We start from the raw sequence: 23,533 nt of genomic DNA, 5'->3' as shown, positions 1-23,533 counted from the left end.
GAAGTGAACCAGAAAATGGATGTTACCTGGTTCCTGGAAACAGATGCACTGCGTGTACATATTCTGTCTGTCTGCAAAGAAGAGAGCTCTTGTGTGTTGATATATATTACCTGCTGTAGGTGTAAGTGTGCAACACTGCGAGCATTACTGACAATCCGAAATTGGTTGTGTTCCAAATGGTACATTCACTATAGCAACAACTCTACCAATCAGAGCCCACCTTCAAATTAATCAGCACTGTTTTCCCATTAAATATCCATGTCTCTTCCTTTCCATTAGCAATTCTTGCAAATTTTCCTGATGATTTCAAGACAAAAAGCTTCAACAAAATGTGTCTTTTTAAAGCAGCACTCTTTTTAAATACTGTTTAACTACTTTCAGCCTCAGGGCATTTTTCAGTAAAAGTTTTTTAACAACCACCACCCTCTAGATTTGCTGTTACTTTCTGATAATAACGTTGACCTGATGTCAATGCAAAACCAGAGTGTCGCACTCATATATTGGGAGTGATTTCCAGTGCATTCACTTAGCATGGGTCACGTTCAGCAGTAATTATCAGAATAGAAAATAATTTCAGATAAATCATATCTGGTTCTAGTCAGTAATCTTTAATTTTTTATTTATTTAGGATAAAAACATTGTTTATATCTATAGATCTAACATCTCTGAACATTTTAATATATTCTTTCCTCTTCGATACACTGTTTGCTTGTACAGTACATTACCTTCCTTACATCCATTTCAATACATCTGTTCTTTATTTTTGGATACAGCTTGTAGCCTTTACAGTTATTTCTGTTCAGTATGTAATTATTTTTCACATTTAATGTTAAGTGTGCTAACTGTTTAATTATGAAGTGGTTGGTTGAATTTCTTAAATAACACAATGAATTATTGCCTTGGCTTATTGATCAACATGTTAATGTATTGATAGCCATCAACAGCACTGATTGATTTAACAAATGCTGAAGTAACTGTATAAATTTGAGGAAAGCTCTTAAACAATTGCATAATTTGTCAATGAGCCATTTATAGCATTAGTAAAGAATGCAATAATTGCCTGGTTTTATTGATTAGTTATTTTTTCCACTAACCCATGCATTGCTGCTTTTCTGTTCTTCAGTTTCCTCTTCCATTGATTAAAAATGGTGCCACTGTTGTAGATGTCACCTGTGGCTTCTCTCTGGTAATCATTGCTTAATTGCAGTTCATTTTCTGGTTTTTGTACCCACCAGTCTCTATGACTAGCACAATTCCTGACATTTTCCTCTGATTTTGTTTACTGCAATTCTAAAATTGGCTTTGTCTTTTCCACACGTTTACCTTCAATACTGGAAATTGAATGGAAAGCCTATAGGTCAGATCTCTCCCTCAAGGAAAATGTTTAACCTTGCTGGTGAAGACACTTAACTGAGTCGAGTCTTGATGGAAAGATGTTGGTATGTTAACAATGCACACTAGTATTAACCCCCAAATCAGACAGCACAATTCAGGAGATCAAATGATATACTTTCAGAACTTTATGCTGTTCATGATTTCCTACACACATACTACATCTCATCATTAGGCTCCCTGCTGGTTTTGAGAATTTACTGGCTTTACACACTAACTGGCCTCTAATCTCACCATAACGTAACAGGATAATTAAATTTTAAGAACATGTTGAGCATCACTGAAAAATGACGCAAATTTCCAAAGCTTTTTGTCCTACATGCTAGATAATTTACTTGTAAAAAACATCTTTTTTTTTATAAGAGGAGAACGCCAATTGGTTGGTAAGTGAACTATGATTGGTGGAGGTATAGGCGTAGATAATGCATCAGTTAGATGATGATTGCCAGCTAACTGCCAAGCATGTTTTAAGGAAAATTAAACAAGGCAGGTTGACTCTGTGGTCAAGGCATTGACTTAAGAATGAACTGAGTAATGGCTGTCAGCTATTTTGTTGAGTTGGAACAGGTACTTTGTGTGTACATGAGGGTCCTGTTCTTTGCACACAGAAAGAACACGTAAACACAACTGTCTGAACTCAACAAAATAAGTGACTGCCATTCTCGGGTCAATTTTCAGGGCAATGCCTTGATCAATCAGAGTCGACCTTTGACAAAGCCTCATGTTATGGACAAACAAAGACTGTTTAACGTTGATAATAGTTAATGTGAGGCCAAACAACCTGGCCCAGAAAGGAAAAAAAACATAAAATACTCATTTTTATTCCTAGATATATTAAATTCTGTATAGAGATTTTGAATGTGTAATATAACTTTCCTTTTTTTCTCATCTTTTAACTTAATTTTTCTTTTACTCTTTATTTATCTAATTCACCCTACTTCTCTATCATTCTGTTTCATTAACTATCCTTAAACCTCATCAGTTTAGGAGATAGACAATTCTTCCTCTTTTAAACTGAAGTTCCATTGCCATTGACAGGCTCACAAATCCAAGAAGTTATAGTGAAAACATTTTACAAGCTGAATAAAGCAGACATAATGGCAAACACAGTGAAATGCCTCATTCCAACAAGATCTAGCCCACTGTTCAGAACATTAGAGAGTGAAAATGTTAAGTGCTCATAAGACATTTTGACGGTTGGCTTTTTTAGCCCAGATCTTTGTTAACGTCTCTACTAAAGTAGAAACTAAGTAATACCCTATGAATCTGTTCAGTTTTTTTCCTTTGTCTGGAAAAGGCAATGAGAAATATTAAATATAAATGGAAAATTCCTAGTCTGGGAGAAAATGTCTTTGTTATTCCCTTACAGAAAACAAAAATTAGTGAAATAGTTTGGAAGAAGAGTTCTGAAGAAGTGTAACGTTAGACTCAAAACACTTACTCTGTTTCTCTCTCCACAGATGCTGCCAGACCTGCTGAGTTTCTGAAGTACTTTTTTTAAATTTCAGCTCTCCGGCATCACAGTATTTTGCTTTTATTTTGCCGAAATTACATCCCTCCCATACATACCTAGGGGATTTAACAGTTGCTTTGTTATTACAGGCATTGCCTTCATTTGTGTTTGGATAGTGATAGTTGTAAAACTGTAGGATTTTTTCTTTGTAAATTCTGTGTGCAAGAATTCCATTTTCAGCAGTTATTTATTCTATTGCAGTAAAAAAGATGCGGTAGGTTCTGTCTGTGAATGGGGTTAAAAAGACAAAAAAAAAACTTCCAAACAGAAATAGGCAATGATATCTAAGTGAATCTCCTCAACAGCAGCGTGGTGTGTCAGTGGTAAGGTTGGGAAATGTATTCGGTACATTGATCAAGTAACTGCTTGTGGCTGAAGTGTCATGATTCCCACTGACTTCACTTCCTTGGCAACCTCCTTTGAAGAAAATGAAGTGGCACTGAGGTGCAGCAGGTAGCTTCCTCTTGTAAAGTTACATTATCTCCCGTTATTCGATCTGATGCAGGCATAAGTCCTTGGCAAATTAATTTTGACGTGCGAATGTCCCAAACTATTTTGCACCATTTTTGAGCTGTTATGATGAATTGGCATTCAATTTGCACATGGATAGATCCTACAATCAACTTGATGATATCTGGATCATCTACTGTGCTGTTGGTGGAGGGATAATATATGTTTTTCTTCAAAATGGTGCCTTAGGATCTTGCACGTCCTAAAGGGAGGTCAGATATGGTTCAACATCTTCCATGAAGAAAGCACCTATGATCTTGCAGCACTGAGATGTCAGCCTATATTTTCATGTTGGCCAAGGATTTTGGCTACCATCTTTAACACAGAAATAGAGAGGCCTCTCTGAGTCATAGCTGATGCCAATTTTGATTTTTTTTAAAAAATTGACATCTGATAATGTTTTGATGAAAACAACCTATACAATCTGTTCCTTTTCCAGAATAAAAACTAGAACTGCGAATGCTGTAAATCAAGAATGAAAACAAAGTTGTTGGAAAAGCTCAGTGGGGCACGATGCCTCACAGCACCAGGGACCCGGGTTCGATTCCACCCTCAGGCGACTGTCTGTGTAGAGTTTGCACATTCTCCCTGTGTCTGCATAGGTTTCCTCCAGGTGCTCCAGTTTCCTCCCACAGTCCAAAGATGTGCAGGCTAGGTGGTTTGGCCATGCTAAATTACCCATAGTGTTCAGGGATGTGTAGATTAGGTGGGTTTATAAGGGGATGGGCCTGGGTGAGATGCTGTGAGGTTCAGTATAGACTTGCTGGGCTGAAGGGCCTGTTTCCACACTGTAGGGATTCTATGATGATGTCTGGCAGCATCTGTGAAGGAGGAAGGGTCACCAGACCCAAAACATTAACTCTGTTTTTTCCTTCACAGATGCTGCCAGATCTGCTGAGCTTTTCCAGCAACTTTGTTTTTATTCCTTTTCCAGTCTGGAAATCATTGATTTTTGGATATCTCTTCGACCTGACCGGGATATGGCTCAGCTTATCTAAGCACTTAAGAAATCTAGTTTATTTAGGCATAAAGCCCTCAAGTGTTTTGACTCGAAGGTGTTCCTTTTGTGAAAGTAATAGATAACATTCAATGATAATAGTCCTTAATGAAGTAGGCTTCAAAAGCAAAAACACAATTTACCAGGGAGGTTGTTGCAAATGTCTAACGAGGTTGCAATTACATTAAAGATTAAGCCTCAGAATTACACTGTATGAATAATAACAAGCAAATACTTAACATTTACAAAGCTGTTTGATTTTTCCATTATTATTATTTTAAATAAAGAGATTAATAATTCAATGGTCAAAAGTTGTATAAAATAAATAGGCATTTTTATGCGAATATTTATCATTTGAAAGGTAAGAGAATAAAAAGCCAATTCTGACTCTAAGGATCACGCTGCTCCTCTGTGCAACACTGGAACACTCAGTTATATGCGCAAAGGAGAGGAGAAAGGGTACAGAGATTCATGATGCTCAGTTTTCACTCCCTTTAGGTTGTCCAAGGGCTTCCTGTGAAGAATTCTGGAGTGTCTCCACCGATAATAAATATGGACAGCACAATGTTAAGGATTGTGCTTCTTCTATGATGATCCTCTGGGATTGTTGATTACACATCTGCTTTGAAGGCTGTCTGAAGAAGATGCATTTAACCCTTGTGTCTACCCTACAAATGCCTACAAAGTTAACAGTCATTTTCTTCCCAGAGGGTCACCATCAAGATAAAATCCCCAGGCAGCTACAATTATTGCTACTTCAGGCCACTGGAGAGTAGATCTTTGGTTTCATTGTCCCTAAGCAGTGCTCCAGTGCACAATGTAGGAGGAGATTGGTGGTGCAAGTAGAATACAGGGCTGGTGTATTTTAGGATTAAGGAAAGGGGAGGTTTTGATTCTACATCTAATGTTTGCTGAATTAACTGATCTCATTCACACTGGCCATAAAGCTGTTACAACCGGCCCCTGTATGTTTGAAGTACAGAAGCAAAGAGTTATATGGAAGATATATATGTTGTGGTTAATCGTAATTCTCCACTCTGGTGCCCCACAGTGAAGTGGCTTGCTAACTCTCACTGTCCAAACTCCTGTGGAAAATAGCACTTAGGAGGGACGGGTATCGAAGGGCAGTTGGAAATGTTAGAATCATATTTACTCAGGAGCCTTTGAAGAAAAGCAAGTGAAAGGGAGGTCAGAATGGGATATTTTGCAATTGTTTGAATGGGTAAATAGACTAAAAGCTATGGCTGTAAATAAACAGTAGGAACCATTTCAAGAAATAATTCAAAATGTTTAACAAAAATACATTCTGTTGAAAAACAAAAACACAGCAAGAAGAATCCAGCTGGGGCTTAGTCATGAAGTCAAGGCAAGTGTTTAAAAGAAGAGGCACATGATGTTGCAAAGAAAAGTAAGGAGTGTGATGATTATGAGGGAGAGAAACTAGCAAAGGTCCACCAACAAGTTGATAAAAAGGATAAAAAAAAGATGAGAGTATACTAGCCTGGAATATTAAAATAAATTGTAAAAGATTTTATGACTACATAGAAAGGACCAGATGAGCCAAAGTAAAACTTGGTCTGTTTGAGGCAGAGACAGATGAAATTACTGTGGGGAATGAGGAAATGACAGAGCCATTCAATAAATATGTTATGTTTGTCTTTACAGTCAAAGACATAAGCTTTATACCAAAGACAGAGAGTAACCTCAAAGTGAAAAAGAATGTGGAAATGAAGGTGATTAATGTCAGCAGAGGAACTAAAATCCAACAAATCCCCCTGATTTGAGGACTTACATCTTGGAGTGCTTGAAGAGATCATTGCAGAGGTTGTGGATGTGCTATCAGTAATTTTCCAAAACTCAGTAGATTCTGGGATGATCCCAGCAATTTGAAAGTTGGCAACTGTAACACTGCTATTCAAGAAAGGAGAGACATTAAAAATACAGGAGAAATTAGCTACTTAGCCCCGACATCTTTCATCAAGAAAGTGTTAGAATCTATTATTAAGGAAGTCTTAGCAATGCACTTAGAAAACTCTAGTATGATCAAAGTTAGCACGGTTTTATAAAAGATAAATTGTTTGATAAATTTCTCATAGATTTCAGGATGTGATCACTGTTGTATGTAAAACCAGATTTGTTGTGTACTTGGATTTTCAAAAGGCACTTAATAAGGTGCCACACAAAAGGTTAGTCAGGAAGATAAAGGCTCCTGGAGTTGGAGATAATATATTAGTGTATATAGAAGATTAGTTAATAGCAATAAGCATAAGTGTGGCATTTTTAATTTGGTAAGGTGTGATTAGTGGAGTTTCACACGAATCAGTATTGGGACTCAGCTATTTATAATCTTTACTAATGAATTTGACAATGAGGCTGAGAGTAATGTATCTAGGTTTGCTGTTGATGCAAAGCTGGGAGGAATTGTAAAGTTGTGAGAAAGACACAGGCTGAACAAAATAGGGTAAGTGAGTGGACAACAAGATAGTATTATGTGGGGGGAGTGTGAGGCTTTGGTCATAAGAGATATTTTTTAAAAGGTGCAAAAACATGCAAATATTGATGATCAGAGAAACTTGTATAAGGAGATCACCAAGGTAGGATGGAGGCACAACAAGTAATTAAGACGATAAATGAATTGTTTCCTTTTATTGCAAGGAGATTGGAGAATAAAAATAAAGAATTATTACTGTAAATGTACAGGGCTTTTGTGAGACCACATCTGGAAAATTGGGTGTAGTTTTGATCTCCATATTTAGGGAAGTCTATTCTTGAATGAGACGCAGTACAGTGAAAGTTCAATAGCTTGGTCCCATGTAACAGACAATGTCCCGTGATGAGCAGCTCAATAAATTAGTCCTTTTATTGTCTGGAGTTTACAAAAAATGAGAGACAATTTCGTTGAAACATTCAAGGTTAGGAGAGACATTACAAGCTGGATACCGTGAGATTGTTTCTCCTGGCTGAGGATCTGGAGGCAGGGAAGACCGTTTCAGAATAAAGGTTAATCATTTAGCAGTGAGTTGAAGAGAAATGCTTTCACTCAAAGGAATGTGAATTTGTGGAATTCTTACCCCAGCACGTTGTGGATAATCCATCTATGCATTAAACTACATTTAAGGTTAGGATAGGGAGATGTTTGAGCTCTCAGGGAATCAAAGGAAAGGGAGAAGATGGGAAGAGTGGATTTGAACCCAAGATCAGCCATGTTCATATTGAATGGCAGAGCAAGCTTGATAGATGTACACCTGCCTTTATCTGTTTTGCGTTCTGCTAATGACACGTTAAATCAGGTTCAGAGTGCACTAAAAACTCATTGACACCATAATATTGGTGAAAGGCTGGATTTGTTTTAAACAATCTATAAAGTGTGAAATTGAAAAGGAATTTATAATGATTTTCTGAATAAAGGAACACCAAAAGTATTAATTGATGGAAGGTGTCACCAACAGCGCTATCAAGCAGCACCTGCTCAGCAATAACCTGCTCAGTGACGCCCAGTTTGAGTTCTGTCAGGGCCACTCAGCTCCTGATCTCATTACAGCCTTGGTTCAAACAAGGACAAAAGAACTGAATTCCAGAGGTGAGGTGAGAGTGACAGCCCTTTGCATCAAAGCAAATTTGACCAAGTGTGGTGTCAAGGCGGCCAAACAAACTGGAATCAATGGATATCAGAAAGGCAAACTCTCTGCTGTTTGGAGTCATGCCTGGCACATAGGATGATTGTTGTGTTTGTTGAAGGTCAGTCATCTCAGCTGTAGAACATTTCTGCAGGAGTTCCTCAGGGTGGTGTACTGACTGTGTTCTTGGTCCAACATTGTTCAGCTGCTTCATCAAAGACCTTCCCTTCATCACAAGGTTAGAAATGGTGATGTTCGTTAATGATCACACAATATTCAGCACCATTTGTGACTCCTCGGATACTGAAGCAGTCCATTTTCAAATGCAACAAGACTTGGACAATATCAAGGTGTGGGCTGACAAGTGGCAAGTACATTCATGCCACACAAATGCCAGCAATGGCATCTCCAATAAGAGACAATCTACTCATAGTTCCTTGATATATATTGACATTACCATCACTGAATCCCTACCATCAACATCCTGGGGGCTTACCATTGACCAGAAACTGAACGGGACTAGCCTTATAAATACTGTGGCTACAAGAACAACTTTGAGACTAGGAATACTGCAGTGTGTAATCACTTCCTGTCTACCCAAAGCCTGTCCACAAGGCAAAAGTCAGGAGTATGATGGAATACTCCCCACTTGCCTGATTGGATGAGGCTTGAATAACACTCAAGAAGCTTGACATCATGCAGGACAAAGCAGCCTACTTGATTGGTACCACGTCCGCTCAAATATCCACACCACCGACTCTCAGCAGCAGCAGTTTGTACTATATACACCAAGGCTGCTGAAACAGCACTTTTCAAACCCACAACCCTTTCCATCTAGAAAGACAATGGCAGTAGATACATAGGAACACCACATTTTGCAGTTCCCCTCCAAGCCACTCATCCTGACTCAGAAATATATTGCTGTTCCTTCAGTGTTGCTGGGTAAAAATCCTGGAAGTCCTTTCCTAACATTGTGGGTCTATCTTTACCAGGTGGGCTGCTGTGGTTCAGGAAAGCAGCTCACTAGCACCTTCTCCAGGGCAAATAGGAATGGGCAATAAATGCTGGCCCAGCCAGCAAGTCCCTCTACCCATGCATGAATGAAATAACTTAAATAATAGAAAATAAACTTGAATTGCTTGGTCTGCATCATTAATTTAATTTGTGGCCACATCCATCACTGATTATATTTCATGTTGCTGTTGATAAGATCCTGATAGAGATCTTATTTTTAGGAAATCATGAACTTGCTCATTTGCCTCAAAATTCTGAATTTTCCACAGGTTGCCTTTATGCAGAATTTCATTCAAAACATTTGTAAAACTTAAAATAACCATATATTCTGCTTAAGAAGCTAAATGCTGTCAAAAGGAGTGTGTCTGACTGTGGGGCAGGTTGACCTGCCCTTATGACTTGGCTGAAGCAATGTCAGCAGTGATTAGACATGAATCATGTGCTATTCTAAACATACCAGTTCTTACCGACCCACTTCATTCTTTATATCAGCTATAAATTTCCAAATCTGAGCAATATTTACTGCCTGAAAGTTAAAGTGGTGGATTGGATTAAAGCTGGAAATTAAATTATTAAATAGAAAGTTCATTTTTAAGGTACAAAGCTGAAGGACCATTAAATTGTCTGTCATCTGATGATGTAAGATCCTGATTGATGTTGCTATGCCAACATTCATCTACTTAATTTCACTGACACACTGTGCCGCCCTTATTCAAACAGAATAGTTGCAGATAGATATAAATGATTAATGTGGTAATAAAGCAAATATTTCCCAAACAGCACCAGGATTTGTGAAATTGGCAGATCCTCCTTCAGGTCCAATGTGGTCTGCCTTGCCTTTGCTCAAAATACTACTTCATCTGGAGGATTTTGAGCTGTTCCTCCAATCAGAGGCCATTTCTCTCCTGTATTTGTTGCTAATAGGGTCACGAGTGACCCAATCAGTGGCATGTGCAGGGGTGAAACACTGTGCGATTGGAGTAGCAGCAAGCAGAGCAATAGATTTCATTTTGCCAGAGGCCGAGAGCTGCTCTGGTGAGTCTCTGAATGAGTGGGTGTGAAGGTGGGTATTTGAGTGAGTCTTAGCTGGTCTCTCAATCACTTTTTATCTTCTTCCCTTCAAGAGGGAGAGGAGGAGGACCTAGGCTGAAAGACAAGCCACTTATATGTGAATTCCACTGAGGTCAGCTCAGACTGTGTCCTGTCAGAAGCAAACCAAGGACAGTGCTAGTTAAGCCCAAGCTGCTAGCTTAGCCCTAGTCCCCATTCCCTACCAGTGATCAGAACTTGGGCTCAGTGTTTGTCTCTCTCTAACTCTGCTTCTTAACCAAAAAGGCAAAAAAAATCTCATTAGTTGACTCTGCTGCTTGATACTCTTTAATGGTCATTTTTATTGATTCATCATTTAAATGGTTTAGATATTGTTTTGGAATTGTTTTCTTTCTGAACTTCTTTCTTGCTATTGTGGCAACGCTTATCTTTCTGATATTTGACTGCCAGGCCACTGAATGAAAGGAAATTTAAAAAGCATCCCCCTATCCCATGTCTGACAGCCATGATCTAAACCAACATGCAACTCAACATTATTTTACCCCGTATTAGGTTTGCAAACTATAATGAGGATTTCAGCATTTTGCAATACATTTAATCAACATGATGGGAAATTAAAGAGATCCACTTAGAGTTGAATTTAATCTAGTTGTTAACGTGTTGTGCTTGAAGATACATTATCCCAATGGAGTGACAGAACTTGCGTGCATAAAATCTGATTAAATAGTAATCTACCAGGTTTATATCACTCAGTCAACAGGTGGATGTAATTGGATGGTGCAAACTTTGATCTGACTTATTGATGAAATATAATATAAATATGGGGTTTTGTATCTGATAGGTCAGCTGTTCAATATTTCATTTGCCAGCCCAATCTTGCAGTGTCAATTTTAAAACCCACTTATGCAAATTTGTGACTAGTTTATGTAGGATCATTGTGACAAATTACTAAACCTTGAAATTAAAAAAGTAAAATTATTACATCTCAATGGGCATAACAATTATGAAATCAGATATTCCGTGTACATTCTGACATCTTGGCAGTACTTATCAGGAAATGTTCTGCTTGCCATAGCAACAGTACTAACTGTGAGTGACTGGCAGAAAACTAGATAATGATCTTGGTAAATACATTATAAATAATATAAACAGTTCATGCAAATAAATCTTAGGTGATGAGGTGGAACATGCCCTAAGATCACAGTCACCATTCCTTTGGTGAGCCAAACTTTTTGTAATAATCTGGATGAATTTTTATCTTTTGTACAAAAGCACACCTTATAATTCAAAATATTAATTGTGGTAAAGTCAGAAATTCTGTTGTCTGTGCTTTGGACACTTTGACCAATTTATGTTTTAAAAACACTTTGCTCAAATGCTCTTGTCGGTGAGGCAGAGAAAGGAGCGCAGAATTTGGTTTGTGTTTCAACTCTGATTTTATTAACAAAATATTTCCTATTAAAAAACCATGTGAGCATTTCCCAAGTTTCCACATTCTCTGTCTCTATCTAGCTCTATCCATCTGAGAAACAATATTACCTGCAACAATCCCCATGTTGGAGCTGGGCCACTGGAATCTCCTTCCTCTCTGACATAGGGCTGGCGGTCTTCCATAAAGGTCAGGATCTTTTCCGTAGTCTTCTTGGGTTGCCGCATGATCTTCTGCAATGAGTCTTGCTGTGAGTCTTCACTGAGGGTGTGGCTTCCAGGTGTGTTTTTCTCTCCCTTTGTCCCAGACCTTCCAGAATGTTCTGTGGCCTTTGGCTAGTGGGGCCATGGGCAGTGTTCAAAGCATCCTGTAGGATTGCACCTACACCCTTCACTGTTGCCGTGCTGATGAAGTGTAAAGTGTACATCCTCAGGCACTGGCTGGAAATCAAGGTGCCAGAAAGCCTGATTGATACGTGTGCAATACACAAACCTCAAGCTGCTTGTAACTAGTTCCCCCGAGCTCTTTGACCTTGGTTTCTACTGTTCTCTGTGGCCAATAGCTACTGGCTGCTGTTTAATTTAGTTTGGCCAATTTTAGTAGGCTGCTGTTTAATTTTAGTTTGGCCGGTTGTGGGTCAATTTAGAATGTTCATTTTTGGGCCAATGGTCACTTGACCACATTTGTCAATCCAATTAGCAACTTGGCAATTAGACAGTTTCATAAATCATTTGCTGCATTAGAATGTTGCTCCATTGCTAGCCATTGTTGACGAGGCATGTATATAAAGTAATTCAAATGATTAACAATAGCATAGAGACAGAGACAGGAAGTCTATGCTGACATATTGACCCCTGTGCTAAAAATAGCACAAAGAATTGAAGGTATAAATTGTGAAATGATAAGTAAAGTAGGAACGAATAAAAGGTAAACCACTTTTAAACAAAAAAAAATCAAAAATTGAAGTGCTGGAACTATTGGAAAAATCTGAAAATGTTCTTAATACTGTTTACTCAGGCTGTCAATAAATTGCCAGTTAAATCTTATGATGTGGTATAGTGTAGTAGTACAGAGCTATCCTTTGACATGTAGTCTTCCTTAAGATCTCTATTTTTGAACTGTTTTGGAGCACTAGACTAAATAAATTGGGACAGCAATGCCCCTTTAAATCCACTGGTAATAGACACTCAAATTGCCCTCTTAATGCTATTCCATTTTAAATTCTGATGGGGCCTTAGCCCAATGCATTCAAAAAGATGAGGCAAATTCTCCATTTTCCCAACATCCTCCAATTCCAGGCCTAATTGATGCTCTCACTATTCAAGTTGTTCTGCAGTGTTATAAGTATGACAGTATTTAAGGAGGTTATTTGCATTCCTGGAGTTGTGGGTAGGCTAACCTGCTCCAATTTTTATTAGTTTGCTGCTATAAGGATTGTGTTAAGCCATTTTTGGCCTGTTTGCTGAACTCTGCAGAGAGTTCAGTTATCGATCAGCACCCTAGTTTTCCTAATGGGTGAGCAGGCAGTCAAGGAGATGGAAAATGTTATTTGAGGCTCCAATTTATAATCACAGGCATCAGAGCAGAATCTATACACAAATACTGAAGCAAAGAATAAGAAATCTTTTGAAGGCAATTGGAGGAATTTAATAGCAGCTGGCTGAACAACAGCAGCCCACTTTCAATGAGAGAATTGAATTATCTGTTCCAGTCAAATTAATCTCTTTCTTTAATAAAGTACATAGTTAGAGGTTTCCAAGCAGCATGTGTTGACATTTGTGACATTAGTTACTCAGCAGCTAACCGCTGCCTGAAGAAGATGCTGATGTTCTCTTTAGGTGCGTCATGAACTTCATATTGTTCCTTACAGAAATCAAAAGAAAGTGCTATGTAATTCCAGACACTGGCATAGTTCTTGCTGATACAAGGAGAAATTAGCAGGCGAAGGGCAAGTACCTCATGAAGCTCCATATGACAACTCCCAAATTAATGAAATAAGATACTTTGATTCTAATTTTCCAAAATTCCCTAAATACAAGAACTATTCCTTTTGATTGCAAGGTAGCAAATGTCACTCCTTTTATTCAAAAGGTGAGCAGAAAGCAGGAAACCAGATTAACATCCGTCACAGGGAGGACGTTAGAAGTTAATAGCAAAGATGTCATTAGCAGGAACCTGAGACAGAGATGTGGGAAGATTTATTTTTCTCATAGGTGGTTGTGAGTCTTTGGAATTCTCCATCTCAAAAGGTGGTGGAAGAAAAGTCTTTGAATATTTTTTTTCTGTAGGGGTGGATTGATTCTTGATGAGTAGGGGGTGAAAAGTTACCATGTGAGGCAGAAATGTTTAGTAGTCGGATCAGCCATGATCACGTTAAATGGTAGATCGGACTCAAAGGGTCAAATGATCTACTCCTGCTGCTTTTTTTGCATGTGGACATTGTAAGGATGCTCATGGTCTGCTTTTGTCTCTGTTTGTCTCTTGTTGCAAGCCCATGGTCTTCAGGCTGGTAGAGGGTGTAGTGTTTGTTATACAGTCAACCAGATGGACCTCATCGAATATGAGTCCCTTGATTGCTGTTAACTTGGTCCAATCAGGGAGCCCTGGCTGATAGAGAAGAACAGGAGTGTCAGAGGTTCTGTTCACTCTGGGTGTGACAGAGCTGGATCAGTGTTCAAGGACTCCCCATGTGTAAATAAAGGGTGACTTGGTGATGGGATATGGAAAAAATATGTGTAAGTGCGAGCCATTGGCAATGCTGTCCTTGCTCTGCTATGCAGCTGTTGATTCTGTTAGTGAAGGTGGCATAGTTTAGTACCCACCTACTTAATGAAATGTAGGCATCTCACACATTGCTCCTCCCTGAGGTGCAGGTTGGAGAAGTGCTTCCTGGAAACAATTGGTAGCTACTGCCCTGCACACAGCCAATTTTCTCTGCACCCTCTGCTCTGAGTCCTTGCCATGTTGCGAATCATCACTCAGGCAGGGCTCCTGTGAACAGAACATGTATCTAATTCCCTTCAAGATCCAATGTGTCAAGAAAATCAGTACATCCACAAATTTTGCAACAGCAAAATTAACTCATCAGTACCTTGTCTACAACTTGCATAGATCACCCTTTTAAGTTAAGTTTATAAGAGGAGTCCCTTATGCAAAATGAGAGGGAGTTAACTGGACCTGCAATAGTCCAAAATGGAAGGACATACATCAACGTCACATTTAAGGATTTTCAACATCATTTTGCAGGTTTCTGGCACACCCAGGATGTAGCATGCTGGGCTATATTCCTGTCAGTCAGAGCACAACACATGGCCATGAAATGTTTGGGCTTTCTGTTGTGCTGGCATCAGCATCACTGAACTCAACTTCACAATCTAAGTGCGATTTTTAAAACTGCAGGTAAAAGAAAAGTGATTGTGGCTTTAAATAGGAAAATAAATGGTTGTTGAAGGATTGCTGCACTCTATATAAAAGTAAGTAACCTAACATTTTTTGTAAGCATTGTTCATACAACTGCTTGCTTTGGTAGTTATAGATGGCAAAGCCCTTTTGCCTGCTCCCAGGTTGCTGAATGGCTTGTGGGTGTGAATGTTTAGGTTAGAAGCCATTGGATCCTCTGGTGAAGAAGAAGAAGCTGTTTTGCTCTGCAGTAAAAAGCATCTCACACCTGAAGATTGCCAGTTTATTTCCCATTTCTAGTTGTTATAAGCTGTGACTTTTAAGTGATAAGTCAAAATGGGAACCAGTCACCCTGTGCCTCCTGCAAACAGACAGAAGTATCTGGAAAAGGAAAAGCAGGAAACAGCATTGTGATTGGCACAAGAATCATTGCAGCAAACCTTATGGAGAAGACACTGAACTGCCTTCCCAGTCTGTACCCCCCACCCATAATACCCATGTTTTGATTATTCCTGCCTTTGTCTGTCTGTATGAGTGTTGGGTGGGTAGCATGCCTTTTAAGCGTGGTTAGAGTTTTATTTAGTAGAGTTATATACTGATGGTTCATACTTGTTTGTTTACAGCTAGAATCAATTTATTTATAATAAATAGTCATTCTTGTTAAGTACAGACTCCTGGTTTGTGCTTCTTTCAACCTGGGTCTAAAGGAGAAGTAAATTGGGGAATTCTGCATACTTTTTAAAATCTTTAACTTATGTGATGACTCTTGAGATAGGTGGCCTTGATTTTCAATGTACTACCCCAGTGAGTGGTAACTGTGTTTTGAAGTTTGTACAATTGTTAGTCATGCTGTGGCAGCTGTATTTGTTAACCCCATTTCCAGCCTCAATGGCAGGATCTTTGTCCTGGAAAGGCAGATGCATACTGGAGTTGGGTCAGTCACCTGGAGTGCAGATTGCCAGTGGATGTTGAAGCAGCCAAGCGGCAAGCAAGCTGTTTAAAAGGGGCCTGTTATGGTTCTCTGGGATATCTCCCCAGTTTGTACTGTTAAATATTCACACCTCTCGGCCTCACCCCTCACAAACCATCACGCTTCCAACACTCCCCATGCCCATCTTTGCCTATCTATGCTCTCATACCCTCCATGCCAACCCATGCCCTTCCAACACCACTATGTCAATTCATGTGCCTCACCTGCTTCATTGTCTCCTCATAACCTGGATACCTCTTCACCCATCCCAGTGGCATCTTATTGCCCATGGCAAACTAGTGTCAACTCATAAAACCTACTCATCCCCATGGTCCCTGATGCCAATGCAGTACCAATGAATGTACCCCACTCACCAGCCTTTGACCTTACACCCTCCCTGTCAACTCACCCAGTAAAAACTGTGGGTAGACCTCAGTAGCTATGCTCAGATGAAATATATTGAGTTGTCAGTATCTATTACAGACTTCAATGTATAAAAAAAACTTTAATTCATAAAAGCTGCTTTTCACATAGTTATATTCCCTCGTGCTTAATTCTTTTTAAAAGCAAATATTTATGTTTATACCCTACATCAAAGATAACTAATCCTTTAATAATCTCCTGAGCTACCAATGAACTGTGAACTTACAGCTCCTCACTATGATGATGGTAAGTTTTAGAAGGCAGTAAAGTAGTAATCATGTTGCAAATTTAATATTTAAGATTATCTCAACAAACATCTATTGAAATTTCAGGCACAAATTGTATTTCAATTTACAGACACCAGGCAGTTTTTTTTCTAAAGTTTAAAGAAGAGGAGACTTAAATAACTTAACAGTTCCACAGAATCCACTTATGAGCATGCATGTCTATTCTAAAATTTTATAATTCATGCATTGCAGGATAAAGTGTTTGGTTCTACAAAATGGAGTCTGAGCGAGTTCAAATAATCCTGCTGAGTTCAGGTTTCCCCCTTGTGAGCGTCCTGTTCCTTTCCCCTACTGGTGAAAGTAAATCTGTTGGAAATAGAGACGACTTCGGGATTTGTGTTCCCAGTGCCATTTTAGGTAAACTGTGGAGTCTTCAAGCCTCTGTGAAATCTTGGAATTTGGCTCACTTGCGTACTGTTGCTGTTATTTTGAGGAACTGAACAATTATAACTGAAAGAGGGCAAAAGGGGAATAACAATTCAATTTTAATCCAATATCTTTGGCTTCAAAGCTTAATGTTTTATATCCCACCAAGCTTTCATGTAAATACATAACGAGTTCTTGGCTTCTGCAAAGAGTCTGCCTTGTGTAAATGTCCATCTGTTTCTGCCTTCACTCTCACTGACAATGTCAACCTGACAGCTCATGTTGACCTTGAGCCAAAATGACAGCTGGAGGAAAGGATCACTTCAGGTGAGCTGTTGACAGCTGTAGATCATGTTATGAACACTTCAGAAAAATGTTAAAATGGAATCAACTGTAGCCAAAGAAAGTGCAGACTTTTGATGTTAAAAAAACCGAAATTAGATTGGAATAATTGCTGCATGCAGAGATTTTTGCTTTCCCAGTGTATGCCATGCTGGCCTCAGAATATGGGGAAACGCTTTGATTAACTTCTCCCATTGCCTAGTTGCTTCTTACTTTTCTTATCCATTCTGTGTTTGCGCAACCCATTTATCTTGAAGGCCTGCAAAGGATATTCTCCCATCTTCCCATGGATTTTGACAGCCTTTTTACACCCTGCCAGATGTTGCTTTCTAATGTCCTCAGGCTGGAGGATACCTTGCAGTGAGCCTGAGGCTCGGGGCAGCTTGCCTTCACATCACTGCAGCTGATGGATGCTTGAATTCAGAGTTCAACCTTTATCTGTAGAAAGGGATTGTCTAAGTCTTTTGAACTTGTTATTCAGAAAGTTGCAGATGATAATTTTCCCCTAAATAAGTTAGATGAATTGGAATGTATTTTCTCATCTTAGTTTTCTGTCTTAACCATTTATTTCAGCTGGTGGCAACCTTCCCCCAGAGTCAGAATGTTGTGGAGTTTGCTTAAACACTTGATTATATGGACTGATGCAGCATTCTGGCCAAATGATTGGAGGTTACTCTTGTCAGATACAAAGTCAAACTGAGATCTAATCTATCGGCTGAAGTAAATATACAATTGTATGGCTTGGTGTCACACTTCATTTTATTATACTGCTGAAGCAGCTCAAGACCTTTTATTATATTAAAGGGGCTATATAAATTGAAGTTGCTGTTGTTATAAAAGAGTCTATTGGCCAAGGTTACCCTGACCAATGTTTATGTCTCAAATCTCCTCAATTCCAGCGTCCAAACAGTTTAACTGGCCATTCATCTAATTTACCATTTGTGTCAAAAATTGAATGGCTCAATTTCCTGCCTAACAACAGTGACAACACTTCAAAAGCCATTTGGTGCCTGTCACCTGCTTTTTGGCAGTGAGAAAGTGCCATATAAATGCAAGCCCTTTCTTTTATGGTGGAATACTTGTGTTTTGTACAATTGGAGTGTAGTACAGTTTGGAGACCATTTTCTATGGTATTAACCTGTTAAATTTTTGAACTCCAGTACTTCAACACAGAAAATCATATTGTAAGCGCTGAGTGGCTACAAAACTCAAATTATGAAAAAGACAGTTATGAACTGCAGCTTTCTTTGTAATTTGGTTAGTTCCTCATAATTTGAGGCTTTTTTTGTGACCAGACTTCCATACCTAATCTTAATGTTGCTTAACTTATGAAGCAGCAAAATCCAGAACCATGAGTAAACAGTCCATGAAGGGACAAAGCCAAAAATGTCTTTTTCTGCTTTGCCTAAAAATTGAAAATGCAGCAATTGATGACTGGCAGACACTGCAATGTTATCTGTCGACGTACCATTTCCATCTCAGACTTGAGAAATAAAAGTGAATAAAGTTACCACACTTGGGCCGTATTATTAATCTTTCAAATGATTTTTCTCTTAATTTCTTCTTGTCTCAAAGGTAAATAAAAAGGATTCCTTCTTGCAGAATCTGTGCTTCCTCTGCTGCTGATTGACTGTAAAAACACTGAGGCCTGTTTTATTATTATCGGGAAACCTAAACAAACGCAATGCACGTAGTACATGGTACTGATGACAGGTGATTCCTCCGCATCTTTCTAAGTGTTCCTGCTGTCAAAAAGTTTAATGGGATGTTATTGTCTATGGGAAGAAGGAACTGAACATAAGAGTAAGGATGTTATCCTTAAGTTAAGCATTTGAGACAACACCTTGAATATTGTTTGCAGTTTTGGTCTCCGTATTTAAGAAAGGATGAGAATATGTTGGAAGTGTTCAGAGGAGGCTGATACCTGCATTGGATGGCTTATGTTATAAGGATCAGTTTGACAAGCTGGGCTTGTTTCCACTAGAGATGAGAAAACCAAGGGGTGACTTGATTGAAGTGCATAAGATCCTGAATGGGCTTGACAAGTTGGACTTGGGAAGGCTGTTTCCACTGATAGTTCAGTCTAGAGCTAGGGGGCTCTGTCCTAAAATTAGGAATCACCCTTTTAGGACAGAGATGAGGAGTAATACTTTCTTGTAATGGATTGTGCAAATTTGGAACTTACTGTGTCTGAAAGCAGTGAAGTAGAATTATTAAATATCTTTGAGATCAAGGCAATGGATTTTTGGAGTGATGCTTTGCATCAAGTTTATGTATTTGCATATACATTGCCAGTAATTAATGTATTTTATTCACTTTGCAACACTACTAGTGTGTAACATAAGCAATCTCATCAGAACTCTTAATTTTAATAAACTTTTTTTTTCAAGAAGAATGCATTTTGATTATATTTTTTGCAACTGGTTTCCAATAGGTAACACTGTGCTGAGACTTCCCTGCTTCAATAAAGAAATTGAATACTAAACTGTAATGTTAAATGAGATTAAACTCTGAGGATCGGTTCAGTGCCGGGTGACCTTCAAATTCTAGTATGCGCAAAATTTGGAAAAGGAACAGAATTGAGCAACGCAGCTGGTAGTTAGCAAATATATTGAAGAGATTAACTACAAACCTCTCAGAAACCCTTTGAGCATTTCAAATGCCTCTAACCCGACAATCCCTTTCACTATTAATTGCTGGAATACTTGCATGGCTAAACATTTGCCCCCGCTACCCCAAAAAAAGCCTTGCAATGAATGACTATTAGCATCATCTGCTACACTGGATGAAGGCTGTGTAGAGGCCAAAGGAGCCTTTGTTTCATCAAGTAACTAGTAGCATTGAAGTGCTGTCAAAGGTCCTTTCAGGTCAGGGTGGCCATGACTTTATAATCAACCATTTGGCCTCAACAAGCTGGGTCAGATTAGATTGCTGTAGTTAAAAAATCAAAGGTTAATGTACCGTCAAAAATATTGTTTATATGTACGTAGTGCTTGTTTTGAATCTGTTTCCATTATGATAAAACATTTTGAAAATCTTTTGCTTTTGATCCTTACCAGTTGATTTGAAAACTGCATGTGTTTTGGTCTTGTTGTTGAATTTCTTTGTCTTATCAATTTCCTATTGTATTCATAGAATTCAATTAGTTTTAAGGAAGAAAACAGAATATATGTATATATCTTTTTTGACATTAGGATTTCTCAAAACACTTTACAACCAATTAAGCAGATTTGGCATCATGGCATAAATGTAGGAAACACGGCATCAAGTGTACACAACAAGCTCTCATAAAAAAAAAACAACAAGAAGATAAATTTAGTCTGTTTTGGGTGTTGGATCAGGGATAAATGTTCTTCAGCTTCCCCCCTCTGTATTTCTAAATTGTCAGATGACCTGCCTGCATCCTTTTACTACATGATCAGAAATTTCGTCAAAATAAACATTGACCAAGTCACTATCTTTAGTTTCCATTTAAAAATACTGTTTGCCAGCCACCAACCCTGTCCTTTTCCCAGGAAACTGTCTGAAGTTGAACCAGACTTTTGTAAGCATAGTGTTGTATTTGACTCTGAGGTCACCATCTGAATGCCAATTCGCTCTCTCACCGAGACAATCAACAACTCTCTATGACTCTTAAACCTGCTTCTAGCTTTGTAACATCATCTGAATCAAATCCACCTTGGTTCATCTGTGGCTGAGAACCTCATCCATGATTTTGTTACCTCTAGAATTGATTATTCTGATGCTCTCCTACTCGAACTCCTATCTTTCGTCCTTCATAATTTTGACAATGTTCTGGCCAAATCCTAAATCCACTAAGACTCCTTCACCTACATGTTCCTGAGCTGTCTGATCTTTGTTGGTTGTTTGTTTAGCAATGCCTTAATCTTAAAAGTTTCATCCTGATTTGCACCTCCCTCCATGGCCTTGTCCCTCAAAGTGCCTGTAAGCTACTTCAACCCCACAACCATCCAATATCTCTTTGCTCTTCTAATTCCTTCAGGATCCCCACTGGAGTGTTGGAGACTTGTGATTTAAAATGAGCCATGCCTCAAGAGATGCTGTTTCATCCAGCCACTCGTATTCATCTGATGAGATGAAAAATTACTCGAGTAACTCCTGTCTGTAAAAAAAAAAATAAACAGATGTATTCTAATGCAAATGGTCATTACATCTCCATTAGTCTACTCTTAATCATCAGCAAAAAGTGAAAGTGTTATTGACCATGCTACTTGTCAGCAACTACTCTCATATGATTGGTTTAGGTTCCACTAGAAATATTTGACTCCAGACTTCATTGCAGGATTCACTGAAATAAAGGACAAAACAGCAGAATTCTAGAGGTCAGATGGGAGTGACTGCCTTTGATTTCAATGCAGCATTTGACTGAATGTGGCAGCAAGGAGCCCCAGCAGAACTGAAATCAATTTGAATTGGATGGAATCTCTCAATGTATTGGAGTCATATTTTTCACAAGTGAAGATATTTGGCTGTTGTCGTGCAATCATCTCAACAGCCCCCGTCAATCCCGTCAATTGCAAAAATTCTTTGGGACAGCGTATAAGGCCTTCCCTCTATGATAAGATCAGGAGTTGACATTTTCTTGGACTATGCAATGCTCAATTACATTTATCATTCCTAGGATAAAGAAGCAGTTTGTCCCTGCATGCACCAAAAATTGTTACAAACTCTCACTTTTTATAAAAAGGCCAATCTTGTAATCTATCTTGACAGCCAAAAGGGAAACACATGAAGATTTCACAATATGACACTTTCCCTGTAACAAGTGACTAATTTAAAAAAAAACTAAACCCTATTTCCTTTTTGTATACAATTTATATTTTAACTGTAATGTTATGGAGGGTTGGTCGATACCTCTCTGTTAATTAAAACAGAAATACCCAGAGAAGCTCACCTCACCTTGTAATTTGTTAAAGGAAGTGTGAAAAGTGGTATAACCTGCCTCTTACCCCCAATCAGTTATAAAGGAGAGGTTAAATGAAAGAAATCCCTGATACTCACTTTGTAAGCAACAAGTAACAATTTATTTATGTAACTGTAACAGTGGACAAGTTAACAGAACGACTAACAAACCAGACAATCCCCCATTTAACTACTAACTATTCCCAAATAAAACAAAATTCTAATGGTATGCTGTTCCAATAAATACAAGTCCTACTTATATAAATTAAAGTCATAAGAAAAAATAAATTAAAACTTAGACTCTCAAAGTTACAACCAGGATAAGTCTTTCGGAATGTTCTTTGCCTTCTCTGCTGTTTTCCATTCAGAAACTCCTTTCTCCATCAAATTCTTGTGCCAGGAATATAAACTAAGATTGCCATAGTACCTTTATTTAAATGGAGCTTACTCAGAGCTTGGAGATTTCTATGAGAGCCAGTGAGTTTCTTTTCAGATGGTAGTTCGCTCTCACACCAATTTTCAAATGGCCCCTTCTTTTATACCCTTGGTGACCTTTCAATTTCTTACAATGGGATTGGTTCTAGGTAGTCAGAACCGTCCGATTTTAAATTTAATTCGGTTTTGATACCTAGGGCCAGGTTTAAATTAATTGGCTAAATTCAAAAGCCTGTTGTCTTGGTAAAAAATGCTGTTTCACCTGCTAACAGTATAGCCTTTTGATACAATGCTTCAATTTCAAGAGCTCTATCTGCATCTGCTGCTGCCTGCAGACAATTTTTTAAAATCTCCAAGCCTAAAAAACATATTATCTTTTAAAGGGACCACATACTCATCCCCTTGATCATTTTACAAACATCAATTACTCTACCCAACTTTGCAACAATAGAAAGGAATGGCTCTTCTTATTCCTAATTGAATAATAAAACATATTTCACAGATACACTTTACACTCTCCTGTACACGGAGAGTCAATTTTACCAGAATCAATTCAAATTGTTTCCTAACTGTTGCGGGATTATTCCTGTTCTTTTTGCCTTTTCCTTTCCTTGTCTTGGTAACTTGCAAATTTATAACTGAGTTTCACAATGGTGTTCTCCTTTCCTCGCACCCAAGCTAGGTGACTCGTCCAGCCCCATTTTAACTCCAAACAACTTTAATCTTTTTAAAGATAGTAGGAACTGCAGATGCTGGAGAATCCAAGACAACAAGGTGCAGAGCTGGATGAACACAGCAGGCCAAGCAGCATCATACGAGCAGGAAGGCTGACGTTTCGGGCCTAGACCCTTCATCAGAAACGTCAG

General features: G+C 38.5%; 1 protein-coding gene across 1 annotated transcript in view; it reads left to right on the top strand.

The window, feature by feature from the left end:
- LOC109937334 (spermatogenesis-associated serine-rich protein 2) overlaps nt 1-23,533 on the top strand; it is a 163,448-nt gene that overhangs the window by 42,454 nt on the left and 97,461 nt on the right. The window lies entirely within an intron of this gene.

The sequence above is a fragment of the Rhincodon typus genome, chromosome 7 (genome assembly GCF_021869965.1).
Source record: "Rhincodon typus isolate 14 chromosome 7, sRhiTyp1.1, whole genome shotgun sequence".
Classification (NCBI taxonomy): Eukaryota; Metazoa; Chordata; class Chondrichthyes; order Orectolobiformes; family Rhincodontidae; genus Rhincodon; species Rhincodon typus.
Note: the sequence above shows the minus strand (reverse complement) of the source record. Positions and strands in the feature narration are given on the sequence as shown.